Source organism: Amblyomma americanum, chromosome 1 (assembly GCF_052857255.1).
Source record: "Amblyomma americanum isolate KBUSLIRL-KWMA chromosome 1, ASM5285725v1, whole genome shotgun sequence".
In the NCBI taxonomy this organism is placed as follows: domain Eukaryota; kingdom Metazoa; phylum Arthropoda; class Arachnida; order Ixodida; family Ixodidae; genus Amblyomma; species Amblyomma americanum.
The window spans coordinates 52790671-52804706 of record NC_135497.1 but is presented as its reverse complement, the minus strand read 5'-3'; the positions used below and the strand labels follow the sequence as shown (position 1 = coordinate 52804706).

The 14036-nt window shown below is 46.1% G+C and overlaps 1 protein-coding gene across 1 annotated transcript in view; it reads right to left on the bottom strand.

Moving 5' to 3' along the window:
• LOC144132771 (carboxy-terminal domain RNA polymerase II polypeptide A small phosphatase 1-like) overlaps nt 1-14036 on the bottom strand; it is a 91272-nt gene that overhangs the window by 15283 nt on the left and 61953 nt on the right. The window lies entirely within an intron of this gene.

Sequence of the window (14036 nt, the reverse complement as noted above, 5' to 3'; positions counted from 1 at the left end):
TTTTTTTGGAAGTCTGAAAACAGGCATGGCTAGTATCACTAATGGTCGGCAACAAATCTGATTGCAACTAAGTGCCTATCTGTATAGTTGTACTGTTAACGACTACATTTTACTTTACAAGCTTATTACTTAAAAGGGGATATAACTTTCAACACCAACTTTTTATTTTTTGAATAATTTTAGTTAAAATTTTTTTGCATGTTAGCATAACTTTCAAACTTAAACGAACAAAATTTCAACATTATATCTGAAGAACATTTTTTTCTTACAGACTTTCTCTTTTACACCTTGTAGAAAGCCTGCAGGCTTGACAAGATGTATAAGAAGACTGGTTCAACATTCACTCCAATTTTGAATACATGCTATGCGAGAAGACAATCTTCAATTTTTATTTTACACCGCAACTTTTTTTGGTTTTCATTTTTTATAATGCAGTTCGCACACAAATGTCTGAACTGTCTAAAACCGAGTCTTTCGGGTCAGCAGCCGAGTGCCATAACTACTGAGCCATCACCAGATTAAAAAAAGTTATCAAAAAAAATTTTGGCCACTATTCGCGATTTGACCATGATTCATGTGCTCTCTGATTCCCGTCAAAACTGGTATTACTTTACCCAAAAAGCCATCCTTTTACCTCAAAAAGCCTATTTTTAAAAATTAGTGGCAAGCTTTCCTGAAACACGGGGTATATACCGACACTTACATATTTACTTAGATTTTTTTTATGTCAGTTATTGGATAATTTGTTTTCTTTTATACTACTGTTCATTGATAGAAGCCTCTTCGCCTATGGGCAGTGCTCAAAATGCCCTCTGCCAATCCCTGTATTAGCTCAACTATGGGTAAAGCTCAAGTACTTTTGCACCACACGGCAGTTGTCACATCAGAAAAGAAAATATAATCCAGCTACCACCCTTCTTCCCGCACCTCACTCGTCCTTTTGTCTTTCTACAACCCCCCTGTCACTACCTCTTTTATTCTCCGCCCTGGGCAAGTTCAGTTCAGTTCAGTTCAGTTTATTTATTTCTTGCTACAGAGAGCAGTGGGCCCCGGGAAAAAAAGACGTAGCTTGACAAGCTCCCGAGGTCCACAACATCCAGCAACAGTGGCGCCATTGGCCACGTGCAAACAAGAAAGGCATACATCAACCTAAGGCATGATTCACAATCTGTGAACGAACAGCGGGAACACAAACTAAGCGCGCAATATAACATAAAGAACAAGCAATATATAAAATTCAAAGCATGCACTGAAAGAATTATTTAAACATTCTATATGCGCAGAGATTATAGCACTTAATTTCACAGCCGTGAACACATTGACAACGCATAAAAGAACAATTTTCAACATACATGAATGAAGACAGCATGATATTGGCGTGCTGACGGGTTACGATAAGCATTCAACGAGCCTGAATATTTCTACCGTATACGTAAGAACCACAAACCATAACAAAAGAGAATTATTTGTGAAAGAACGCCAGGTGGTCAGCATTGCTGCATTTATTATTGTCAATGCCTGCATCAAAGAGACGATTGAGTAGTGCGGGAAGATAATATCTAAGCATCTATATCCCATAGTTAGTTCGTGGTGTGTTAAGTGTGTAGTGCCCCAGACGGCGTAGCGGGTATGTAGGCACAAGGAGCTCAAGGTTAGCAATTTGAGATATTGTTGAAATTTTGTCCCGTGTTTCCTGTTTGTAGCGCAAGGGCAGACGTATATCATAGAGACTAAATATTCTCGGCACGTTACTATTGTGAAAAAGGGCGGAGGAAGGATAATCGTAAGGTTGGTTGAAAATAATTCTTAAGGCCTTCTTTTGAAGGAGGTAAATATTTTGAAGAGTGGTCTTTGTAGCAGCTCCCCAAACTAGGTTGCAGTAATGCAAATGTAACATGAAGATGGTTTTAAACAGAAGCAGTTTAATTGAGGTAGAGAAAAAATGGCGATAACGTGACAGTACGCCAACTACACGAGCAACCTTAAGGCATATATGATCAATATGTGTATCCCAAAGCAGTTTTTCCGTAAACCAGATTCCTAATGTTTTAAAGGTGTGAACAATTTCTATACTACTCGAGACACAGCAGAGTTGTCTGGAGAAACTTAATATTTTTCATTTCGTACGAAAGAACATTGCTTTCGTTTTCGAAACATTTATCTGTAGAGCATTACAGTTTACCCAGTGGACAAGCGCTGAAAGCGTCCTATTTACAAGGATATGAGATCATCGGGGTTGTAATCACTGAAGAATATGCCTGTGTCGTCCGCGTATATTATAAAGTATGCATTCGTATTAATAGTGGTAATGTCATTGATGTATAAATTAAACAGAAGTGGACCTAAGATACTCCCTTGCGGGACGCCAGTTTTGATTTGAGTCATGCGCGAGGAGCATCCACTGATGTCGACATATTGATTTCTGTGCGAAAGATAAGAACGAATTAGCTCTAGCACATGGCCCCTGATACCATATCTCTGAATTTTCGCAAGAAGAGTGTCATGACTAATGCTGTCGAAGGCTGTTTTAAAGTCTATGAAAACCGCAAGTGTAATCTTTTTTTCTTCAAAGTTTTCTAAGATAAATTCTTTTTGGGCCACCAATGCAGTTTCAGTATAAAATCCTTTCTGAAAACCGTGTTCAGATCGGGTAATAATAGTGTGGCGATCCAAAAATTGGTGCAGGCGATTAGCGACCACTTTTTCAAGACTTTTCGAAAACACTGGTAGAAGGGATATTGGTCTATAGTTGGCGATATTATTACGATCACCTTTTTTAAATACAGGCAGTACTCTAGCAACTTGCGTCTCCGTGGGAAACGCACCAGTGTTAAGACATAGATTAAAGATATGAATCAGTGAGGGTGAAATAACGTCTATAACATACTTAACAGGAGAAAATTGAAGTCCGTCCGCATCATGCGGTGGGCTATTGTGTAGTTCCCTGAAGATTGGCTGAACTTCTTCGTTGTCAACTGCAGTAAGAAAAACACTCTGCGAGTTGTCAGTCTCTAGAAATTCGATCGCTTCCGGGTTATGTTGGGACCGCAAGTTATCAAACAAGGAATCATTAAACGCATTAGCCAAGTCAAACCTACTCATCTCAACACCATTAACTGTTAAAATATCAGGAGCTTTGGTAATACTTGAAGGGTTAATGATGTTGGAAAGCTGTTTCCACAATAGATCCGTACGACCACCTATACTCTCAAAGATGTCACTGTAGTAACAGTCCTTAGCGGTTCTAATATCACGGTTTAATTGGTTGCGATAAGCTTTGTACTGTGTCCAGTCATCAGGGTCTCTCGTTTTGATAAATTTCCAGTAAATTTTGTTTTTTACCTTGATGCGATGCAACAAAGACGATGAAATCCATGGCTTCCTAATTCTTCTTCGTTTTGTTACCTTCGTAAGGGGGAAATTATTTTGATACAGAGCGATAAACTTGCGTAAAAAAATGTGGTATGCGTTATTAGGACACATTATTGAACAAATTTCATGCCATGTCTCATTTTCTACTTCTCTGCTGAAGGTGTTCAGTCTATGCTCAGAGATTATTTGGCGGTAATAAGGCTGATCAGACAGCCTCTTTGTACGATGTTTTTCTTTACACATATAAATTCCCATGTGGTCACTAATGCCACACCAGAGTACACCACTCTTAATAAGGGCTATATCAAAATTAGTAATAAAAAGATCAAGCAACGTTGCCGTGTTGGAAGTAAAGTGAGTGGGTTCTTTTATTATGTTTGAGCAGCCATTTGAAGAAAGAAGAATTTCAAAATTGTTCTGAATAGTATTATTACACAACATATCAATGTTAAAATCATCGCCCCATACAATGTTATACTTCTTATCATCAATGAAATTAGAGTTCCTTCACTCTCTCCCTTCTACCTCCCAACTTCTCCTTGGTGGTGACTTTAATGGCACTCACACATTCTGGGGCTACCCCCAAACCCTCAAACCCGGCCGCCTCCTCCACTGTCTGGCCCGGGAACGCCACCTCACCCTTCTTAATACTCCTCACTTCCCTACACGAGCGGGCACTGTCTCGCAGCGCCCCACGACACCCGACCTCACCTTCTCTCGGGGCTCACTTTCCTTTCACTGGCAGGTCACAGCCGTAACTCTTCTCAGTGACCACTTTCTCATCCATATTACCACCTCTTTTTCCCACAACCCTCGATGTCATCCGGTCACTCACATTGACTGGAACGCCTTTAGCACTAATCTCGCTTCCGACTCCTTTCAATCTTACGATGACTGGACGTCGCACATCTCCGCAGCGCTGACGTCCAGTAGCTATCGCGTTCACTAACGTCACCCAATCCCAAACCCGGACCATCACCTTCTCAGTTTATGGCGTCGCCATAAACGTCTTCAACGCTCCTTCCGTTCCCAACCCCAAAATACCCAACTTTCCTCTCGGATCACAGCTCTGCGAGCCGAGATCGCCGCCCACTGCGCCTCCCTTGAACACTCTCGTTGGAGTGTGCTTTGTGAGGGTCTTGAATCTGCACGGCGCTCGCGATCCACATGGTCTCTCTTTAAATCCCTCCTTGGCACTAAGGAACCCCCTCCGATGTTTTTGATCTGCTCGCCTCTTTGTACCTCCCGCCCCCTCTTGCTCCTTCCTACCAGGCATACTTGGGCAGACCTAACCCCTATCTGGGCCACCGTTCACTTTCCGGGAGCTCAAAGCGGCTCTGGCTGCCAATGCTACTCACTCGGCTCCCGGTGAGGACGCCATCACATACAAAACACTTTGTGACCTTCCTGACCGCACCAAAGAATTCCTCCTTGAGACGTACAATGATGGCTGGTACAGCAGCTGCCTGCAGAGCTCCTGGACCTCCTCTCTCATTTCTAGGATTGCAAAGCTGGGCAAAATTCCCTCTCTCTCTAACCTCCGCCCAATCTCCCTGACATCGTGCGTTGGTAAGACCCTTGAGCGAATGGCCCTGACTCGTCACTCTAATTTTCTCGAAGAGAGGGAGTTCTTCCCCAATTTTCTTATTGGCTTCCAACGCCGCGTCTGTGCACAGAACATGTTCCTGATTATCCAGCACACCTTTCTCTCAGCTCCCCCAACCCAAATTCATGCACTTGCGACCGTCGATGTCCGCAAGGCCTTCGGCGGTATGTGCCATGACCACACCCTTTCTCAACTCGTCTCCCTGGCCTGTGCCTCCCGCATGTACTCTTACATCCGCTCATTTCTCTCTAACACAGTGGCTCGCTTTCGCGTAGACACCCATCTGTCCGATCCTCACCGCCTCACCCGCGGCACTCCTCAAGGTGCTGTTCTCTCTCCTTCCCTTTTCAGTCTAGCTATGGCCCCTCTCACCTCCCAGCCAGCCCATCTTTTGCCATCCATCCATCCAGCCAGCCATCTTTTACGCCGACGACATCACTCTCTGGTGTTTGTCTGGCTCTCCCGGTCACGTACAGGACACCCTGCAACGTGGCCTTGATCTAACCAACTCTTTTCTCACCACCGCCGGTCTCTGTCCTGCTGAGGAGAAATCTGAGCTTCTTCTCAACCACTCCTCATACCAGCGCTCGCACAACCATTTCGTCTCTCTCCAACTTTCTGGCTGTCCCATTCCTGTCACCACCCAGTGCAAAGTTCGTGGCTTCCCTTTGAATGAAGCAAGGAGCATGCAAGCCCTCCACCACGCTGTCACCACCTGCCACTCTTACTCACCTCCTGCGGCGCGTGGTCAGTCGGCGCTCAGGTCTCCACGAGAGCCATGCATGCCGCGTTGCCCATGTTTTCACCCTCAACGAAGTCTTGTACTTTGTACCCTATATTTCCTACACTCAGACTCAACTTAGCGTTCGAGACTGCCCTTGTGGACCTTTACAAGGCAGCTCTCAACCTCCCTATCAATACCTCAACCGCTAAGCTCTTTGCCACAGGCCTCTTCCATCCTCTTCGTTCTCTTCTCACTCTCCACCATGACTCGCAGCTTGCCCGGCTTTCCCTTACCCGCCAGGGTCAGTACTTATTGGCTCAGGGGGATATCTGTCCCATTCCCATCTCCACCTTAACCTCTCCTATTCCCACCCCGGCTCCCAATCTTCATATCCTTCCCCTCCGGACCAACATGTCCCCCGTCCTGCATGCCGGCTGTCGTCACGCGACCGCGCAGCACCATTCCCCCGTCTTCGATACTCAGGGTGTGGCCTACAGGGATGCCTCTTTCGTGGATCCTCGAGGTTCCTGTGGCTACGCCCTATACCATCCCCACCTCCCTGCACCTGAAACCCACACCAGCGACCGTACCTGCGCCCTCTGGACGCATTGTCCCTAGAGGTCCTTGCCATTGCGCATGCTCTCCAGTCATTTGCCCTCCTTCCCTCTCTCCCTGAGTACACACTGTATTCAGGCTGTTATACAGCTATCCGCCACATACAGAACTGAACCCTGCCCCCTTCACACACACACAGCCTTCCATCGTTTTCCTCCGCTGTTTCCCTGGGAACTCGGGGATTGACGGCAATAAGCTGGCCCATCAGCTCGCCCACGACACTCTTTACCGGGCGCCGTTGATCCCCTAGCCCAAGCCCTTGGAAGACTCACCCTGTGCCGCACCATAAAGGAGGTCTATCTCAAGCTCTGCCTCTACAAGCTCTTCTACCCTCCCTCTCATCCATCACGCACTGTGCCGGAGGCTCGCCTTCTTCGGCGAATCCAAATGAATGCTGTCATCACCTCCTCTCGCCTCTTTCTCTATCGCTACCAATCTGACGCTTCCTGTCCTAACTGCCCCGGCTGCTCAGCAGTCGGGTTCCTATCCGCTCCTCTCTCTATCCATCACCCCCTGGCTCGACTGGCTTGGCACTGAAGGGGAAGAACTGTGACGTCCGGTCGCCCAGACAGTCGACATGCTCGGCCTGTAAATTATGGCCGAATAAAGGTCTACTACTACTATCACTCCAGAGAAATATTGAAAAACGGTAAATTATCACCAGAAAAATAAAAAAACCTCACGTGTAATGAACCTCAAGATGATTGCAAGAAGCGAAGTTTTGTTGAATGTATGCAATAGACATCTTTCGCTTTGCACCTCTCCCTTGATGTCGTGTCCACAGTCGTATACAACTTTATCCCTTTGAGGGTCAAATTTTAAAAAGCTTTCCCAGATGGTCAAATAAATTACTTTATTGCAGATTTTGAATGCACAAAATGCGTAAAGCCATGAAGAAATTGTAAGAAAAAATCAGGAATAGTATTTTGGTGTCAGCATCACTCAGAACTTCAAACTGTTCAATAGTATTTCATAGTGTGGTATTCCTTGAAACACTGGCCTACGCATAGTGCATTATCGCAGTCTGCACACATAATACGCATGTCTGTTTTCCTCTTGGGGCGACGAGTTGTGTTGGCACACATGGCATCTTCGCTGCGTGTGGCTGCCTTAGGCAGAGGTCTGAGGCACCCTCTCTGGGAAGTGGCGCGCCGACAGTCGTAGCGGGTTGTCTGCAGTACGTTTCCTGCGCCTTGTTCGTTGGATCTGGGTCTGGTACTGTTCCAATATTTGGGTCCACTCTTTCTAAACGCATCAAGCTTCATCGGGGTGCTAGTTCTCACGCGACAGAGAATAAACGTCATGTTGAGCAGGTGAAAAAACAACTTGTTCCACTTCAGTTTTCCTGGTGCTTTCACTGAAACTAAGATGCATGTCTACTTTGTCGAAGAGTGCCATTTTCTTCGTATATTCAAGTACACATGCAGGCCTTTTTTTCTTTTTCTCTGGTCGCTCTGTCCACCTTATCGGATTCTTGCATCTAGAGTCCATGCACTGATGTCAAAAGAGTGACCTCGTGCTTGTTAAACCATTTCAAGACAAGCAGACAGAGTGTTTGTGTGGAAGCTTTCTGTTTCACCCTCCTTCGTTTTTTTGAAAGAGGGCAGGCCCTTCCTGTTGATTCGCACAGTTCCGCATGCATTTGTTCTGTTGCTCTGCAGAAATTCAAACAGCACTGGGCTCGTGTACCAATTGTCCACAAACAGAGAGTGTCCTTTTTCAAGGAAGTCTGGTAGAAGGTCAGCAACAACAGAGCTCGCATAACCAAGCTTTCTTTTGGCCAGGCTAACTGTTGTTCCTGTATAAACTAGAAACCTTAGTACATATGCAGTTTTCAGGTCACACCATCATGAACATCTTCACTCCGAACCGGTGTCTTTTGGATGGTATGTACTGCCGGAATGAAAGGCGGATTCTCCGAGGCATCAGCCACTCATCTATGCATAAATTTTGGGATGGAAGGAAAAGTCAAAAATTTTTCCTGAATGGCCTCCATGACAACTCTGATGGCCCTTAGGCGATCGGATTGCTCTGTTATCGAACTGAAGTGCTGGACGTACAGCAGAACAAAGCGGTTTACAGAAAAAAACTGGGTCAGCAGCATCGGGTCCATCAACCAATAGTCTCACAGGGTGTCCGTCCACACCAGGCCCATAAGCAGCACTATTACCTAGAAGCGGTAAAGCTCCGGGAGGTCCACGGCTGCCCAGGCTTTTAGCCACAATGCGCCGGAGTGACATGCGCCTGTTTTTTTAACTACCGTACTTGTTATGACGATGAGCAACACAAATTCTTCATAAAAAAATTTTAAATAATCCAATTCGGATGCTTCTGGCAGGAGCAAAGAGGCCACAACCTGCCGTGATTGTGAGCCGTCGAAGGTGAAAACAGATGGCGAAAAATCACCTGCGTGATGAAGTATTGCGTGCCTCCACTGCGATCAAGCAGTGAAACCCAAACAACGAAAGGGGGTTGCCGCAGCCCGCGCGACATGCTGCAGCTAGAAATCGGTTCTGTTTATCTCCGCAAGAAGGTAGCACAATCAAATTTCACTCTTCTTTTAAGTCCTAGGAGGTGGCAGCACCTCCCGGTGAGCATACGTAATTATGGTGCAAAGTTTCAAACGGAGGGTTGAAACTGTTCCCGTACGGCTAAGACCTTGCGGGACGGAAAACCGCCCCCATACATGTACGGCATCAAAGGGTTAAGGGCCTCTGAAAGGGGCTCTCAATAAAGGCGCGGTGTTCCTGGTAAAGGATGCCACTTAATGAATATCCTCAAGCAAGAATTTTTTTAATGTGCTTTGTAGAAGCTGACTTATCTGAAGTCAGAATATGAATTTCAGCGTCTTCACACCCTTTCCCTCTCCTCTAGTCAGTTTTTGCAAGCTGAAATGTCAGCACTCGTAACCCGGCTTCAACGCTGGAGCAGACCTTCCTGCCCCGCAGGAGCTACGCGGCTTACTGGCCGTGGCCATGGTAGCTGCCTATCGTCTGAAAGAGCCTAACCAATAGCCATCTCTGAACTTGTATACACAGGAGCGTGCAATGGGGGAGAATGGGGGAGGGTGCGAGCATGAAAAAGTCGCTGAAAAGGGCTCGTTAACTTAGGCGTGTGATCATGCGTTCTCTGCTGCATGTAAAAATGTACTATTTGGCTGAGGTGTTGGTGACACCATAATGCACTGATTGAGCGAGTTGATGTGATCTCCTTGAAAGGTGTTTCTGAGCCGCTTTAAAGGGGCTCTGAAACACCTTCTGAGGAGAACACATGAACTCACTCAATCACTGCATTGTGTTGTCATGAACACCTGAGCCAAGCAGTACATTTCTACTCGCAGCAGAAGACCCACAATCACGTGCGAAACTTGGCGAGCCCTTCCCGGCGACTTTTACATGCTCGCACCCTCCTCCGTCACTCGCATCTACGTAGACAAGGTGAGAGATGCCTATTGGTTAGATTCTTTGAGACGTCAGGCAGCTACCAAGGACGCGGCCAATAAGCCGCGTAGCTCCGGCTGGTCGGGAAGCTCCGCTGCCAGAAGTGGGCCTGGTGGAGGAGCGCCGACCTTCCAGTGTGAAAAAAGTGACGAGAGGAGAGGGAAAGGCGCGAACATGCTGAAATTCAAATTTTGACTAAAGATAACTCAGTTTCTACAAAGCGCATTAAACAAATACTTGCCGGACAATATTCGTGAAGCAGCGTAATTTAACATCCCTGGCATACCGCCCCTTTGAGAGCCCCTTTATGTCTGCAGTGAAGATGTGCCCACATTCAGGACCGCCGCACAGATTCCTCCATGACAAAAAGTAGTCTTGTTAAAACTTTTCCTGTTACCTAAACAAGAACCTAATTACAAGGCAAAAATTATAAGCTCTAGAATTTTGATGCCTGGTTTGTTTAATATAGTCAAACGTTAAAAAGCTGATTTCGTTTATTATTGCGTTTGGCCAGCGGAGTAATACAGGACGCCAAGGACCATGGCCCAGTGTTACCAACTGCAGCTTTTTCGGCATCGCCAATTTTGGCCTCTGCAGCTTTCTCACACATGTAGCAAATTTCACTTCCACCTCTGTCACAATTAGGGCCATCTCCGCACATGCAACTCCTGCTTCACAATGCTTTCCGCAACCAACTGTTTTGCAGTGTTACAAGTTGGGAGAGGCTCATACTAAGGTTCCCCAAGAAAAAAATGATCATGGAGGTTTACTACTATATTTTTTGCCATTGGCACTGAAGAACACAGCGGCAGACAACCACTATGTGTGTGTTTTTTGGGGTTTTATGGCACATAGGCAACCAAGGCCACCATGCGCCAAGCACGAAGTTTAATATGTTCGCTTGGTGGGAAGGAGTTGCCGTATTTACACAATTGTAATACCCCTGTCACATGGCGTTTCTTAAAGGCCTTTCCAGCAAAGGCACCTCTTTAAACCAAAGGAGCGAAAGCTCAAAGGAGCAGGGACACAGCAACATGGTGCAGCCCGAAGGTGGAACAGCCATTGAGGCTTAGCACCCGCTGCACTGCTTGAGGCGGCTAACACGAGTTTTAAAATTAAAATGGGGAATTATATTCACTCGTTGAGCTCAGGCAATTGTTTATTCTAATTGTTTCCTTAAAAGAACTGCAACAGCTACGCCCATCAGCAACAGCAGGTTTTGTGTATTGCCTTGTCCCCCAGGGCAGTCGATGTTGATGCAACACTTTTACTGTCTTGAAATCGGTGCATAAAATATAAACACCCATAGAAAAAGCAAAGCCAGAAACAACATTCGTATTTTTAAAGATGTTTTCAAACATTGTTGGCTGCATCTATTTTTTTTTCATCGCTTTTACTTTTTGGCATGCTGATCGCAGGTTCTTGAAGGCTGCATCTTTGGGCTCCAAAGGTCCCGGACGGGCGCCTTCACCTCCAAGGCCCTTAGCGGCAAAGACGCAAATCGACCCCCGCTTCCTTTCGCATGTCAGAAAAGAAAAAAGCACGGCGTGCCTGTGGGCACATTCCACAACGAAAATGTATTAGTCACTGGACTACTCATCTACATTTGCACCATTTTCCCCACTAGTACAGCCGTCGTCGTCACTGCTGCGGTTCCACAGCACGTCATCCTAACGCCGGCGTCCAGCCAAAACAAGTACTTCACTAACAACCACAGCCCGTTGTCGTCTCGCGAAATCCCGTGCATCGCAAACAACTGCACCACGAAATCGCGTGGAACAGCTGAAAATTTTACGTTGCTGCAGCCGCCACACCTGCATCACCAGTCTCAAAACACTGAACTTAAGACCCAGCGCGTAGTTCATTTCTTCGGCGCAAACAATGGCAGCCATCTTGAATATACCGTATTTACTCGAATGTAACGCGACTACGAATGTAATGCGAGGGGTGCCTTTACAAGCTACCCAGCGGGAAAAAATAAAACCACGAATGTAACGCGAAGCTTAAGGATGCAAAACAAAGTACCTTTAATAGACATCGTGGCAAACATGTCCCCACTTTCGGAGTCCTCCTTTTCGCTATCGAAGTCTCCCGGTAACTTCTGTCGTATCGATGTTGTTCGCCGCAGAAAGAACCCATTCCTCTTCATGAACGTTTGGGCCCACCCATGAGATGCTCCGCACTTCTCATCTCCCGATCAGCGTCTCTAACTTTCCAATGGATCAGCTCGACACTGACCCCCATGAGATGGTTGCGCTACTCGATAATAAAGTCCACCACTTTTTATCCAGCTCGATGTGATGGCTGTGGCGAGGCACACTAAATCTTTTGTGGTCGGGCTCACATTTAAAAAGCCCCTCCCACTGCAGCCGCCATCCGCGGATGGTTGACTCGTTGAGGACAAGTCTTCGAGCTGCCGCAGCATTCCCAACCTCTTCAGCTAACAGGATCACTTTTCTGTTAAAACGAACGTTGCCACAACACGACGCGATGACGCATTCAGTGCGAGGCCGCAACAAACACAAAAAATGACGGAACAACAATGCTTTGACTTTGCATGAATGAGGATTTGGCTTCCATGGTACCCATGTTGCCAGCATAAGATCGCAAAACTGCGGAAACTGAAACCAAGCTGATTGCTTTGAAATAGCTGCACCGAATCTCTGCGTTAGGCCAATCAAAGTGCGGTATTTGATCATAACGTGAGGGTGGACTTTAAGAGGAAAAAATCGTGGAAAAAAACTCGCGTTACATTTGAGTAAATACGGTAGCAATGAAAAAGTGCCGAAAGCTTACTGGACCTGAGCACTAATGACAACTGAGAAATGTTCACTGATATCACAGTACATGGGCCTCTAAATTTCTCCTCCATCAAAATTTGTCCGCCACAGCTGAATTATTGTTAATATCAATTTCTAAGCACCGTAAAGCTACAACATGAATGTATACGCCGTGCACATTACGATGGCTGTGCTACCTGTCAGGAAGCCTGCAGAGCATGGGTGGGCCAGGCCGCATGTGCAGCTTTCCCCATCCGTTTACGATGTGCTTGAGTTTTCATAGCTTACATCATCTTCAGTATTGATTAGCCGCAAATCTATTTTCATATACACCTTCAGTGACATAAAGGAATGCATCAAGAATAGTTGCCGGGCCAGTTGGTGCATGATCTCACCGATGTGTGTGTGTGTCTTTCGCTGTCCCGTGTAAGCGCACTGTTTTTCGGTGAGATAAAGGAATGTACTTCTGCACAGCTGGTTGCTCAAAAGCTGATAAACTGCCCAGGAACACGCTCTTGTGACTTCTCCACACCTTCCCTCAACAGCAGCAGATCGCGGCTGTTTAACAAGAAAAACAGAAATAAACACTCTAGCGTGCAAACTGAACCCGGCACAAACTTTTGTTTTTGTACTTCTGTCCCCCAACCACCATTCAGTGATCGTTTTCACACGAAGTGTCCTCATTAAGGCTCGCAAAATGCAAAACAGGCGCACTGTTTGCAAATGCGACACATCGGCCTCCTTTCAATGTGTGCTTTTAAAGAAAAAAAAAAGTTGAAGTGAGAAGCTGAGATGGGGGACGCGGAGCCAAGTTGTGAGTGGCTCACTGTTTTCTGTATGCTTCTAACAATGATTTGGCTACATTGAGAAGCAGGTGACTGCTTAAAAGAAAGCACCACACAAGACCGTGTACCCACGTTTATCGTGACACTGACTGTCGCTCCATACTTAACCCTTAAATGCAGCCTGTCGCTTTAAAATTATCGATGGACGCTCTCCACTATATAAATGATGATAATCTGTCAGGCCGACTGCACTGTTTATTACCACGGCCACTCGATCTCAAGCGGCTGTATTATTGCACTTGCATTTGTGAGCGCTGTACTCTTTCTCGAGAAATTCCATTGCTTGCGAGCACTTTGTAATACGACTTCATGGCAGTCCAAGCTTGAACTTCAGAGCTACGGTGCCTGTAGCTAACACACATACTAGTCATGCTGCCCTGCAAGTGTTTTACGTGTCATGCTCAATTTCACTAACTTTACAGACCTTCGTTTGCATTGTTACTGCTTGGAATGTTGCTGGCCTCTATTTGTTATGTTTGTGCATGAGATGGAATAGACCGGACTGGACTGGACCACCTTGTCTGTACAACAGATACTGCACCTAGAAAGCCCCCTTGCCATGCGAAGCGAATGTACCCTCCCTTCAAATGCAAACTTAAGAAAAAACGGTTTGCTCTGGTCAGTAGGGACATCGTTTCAGCGATATGCCTTTCT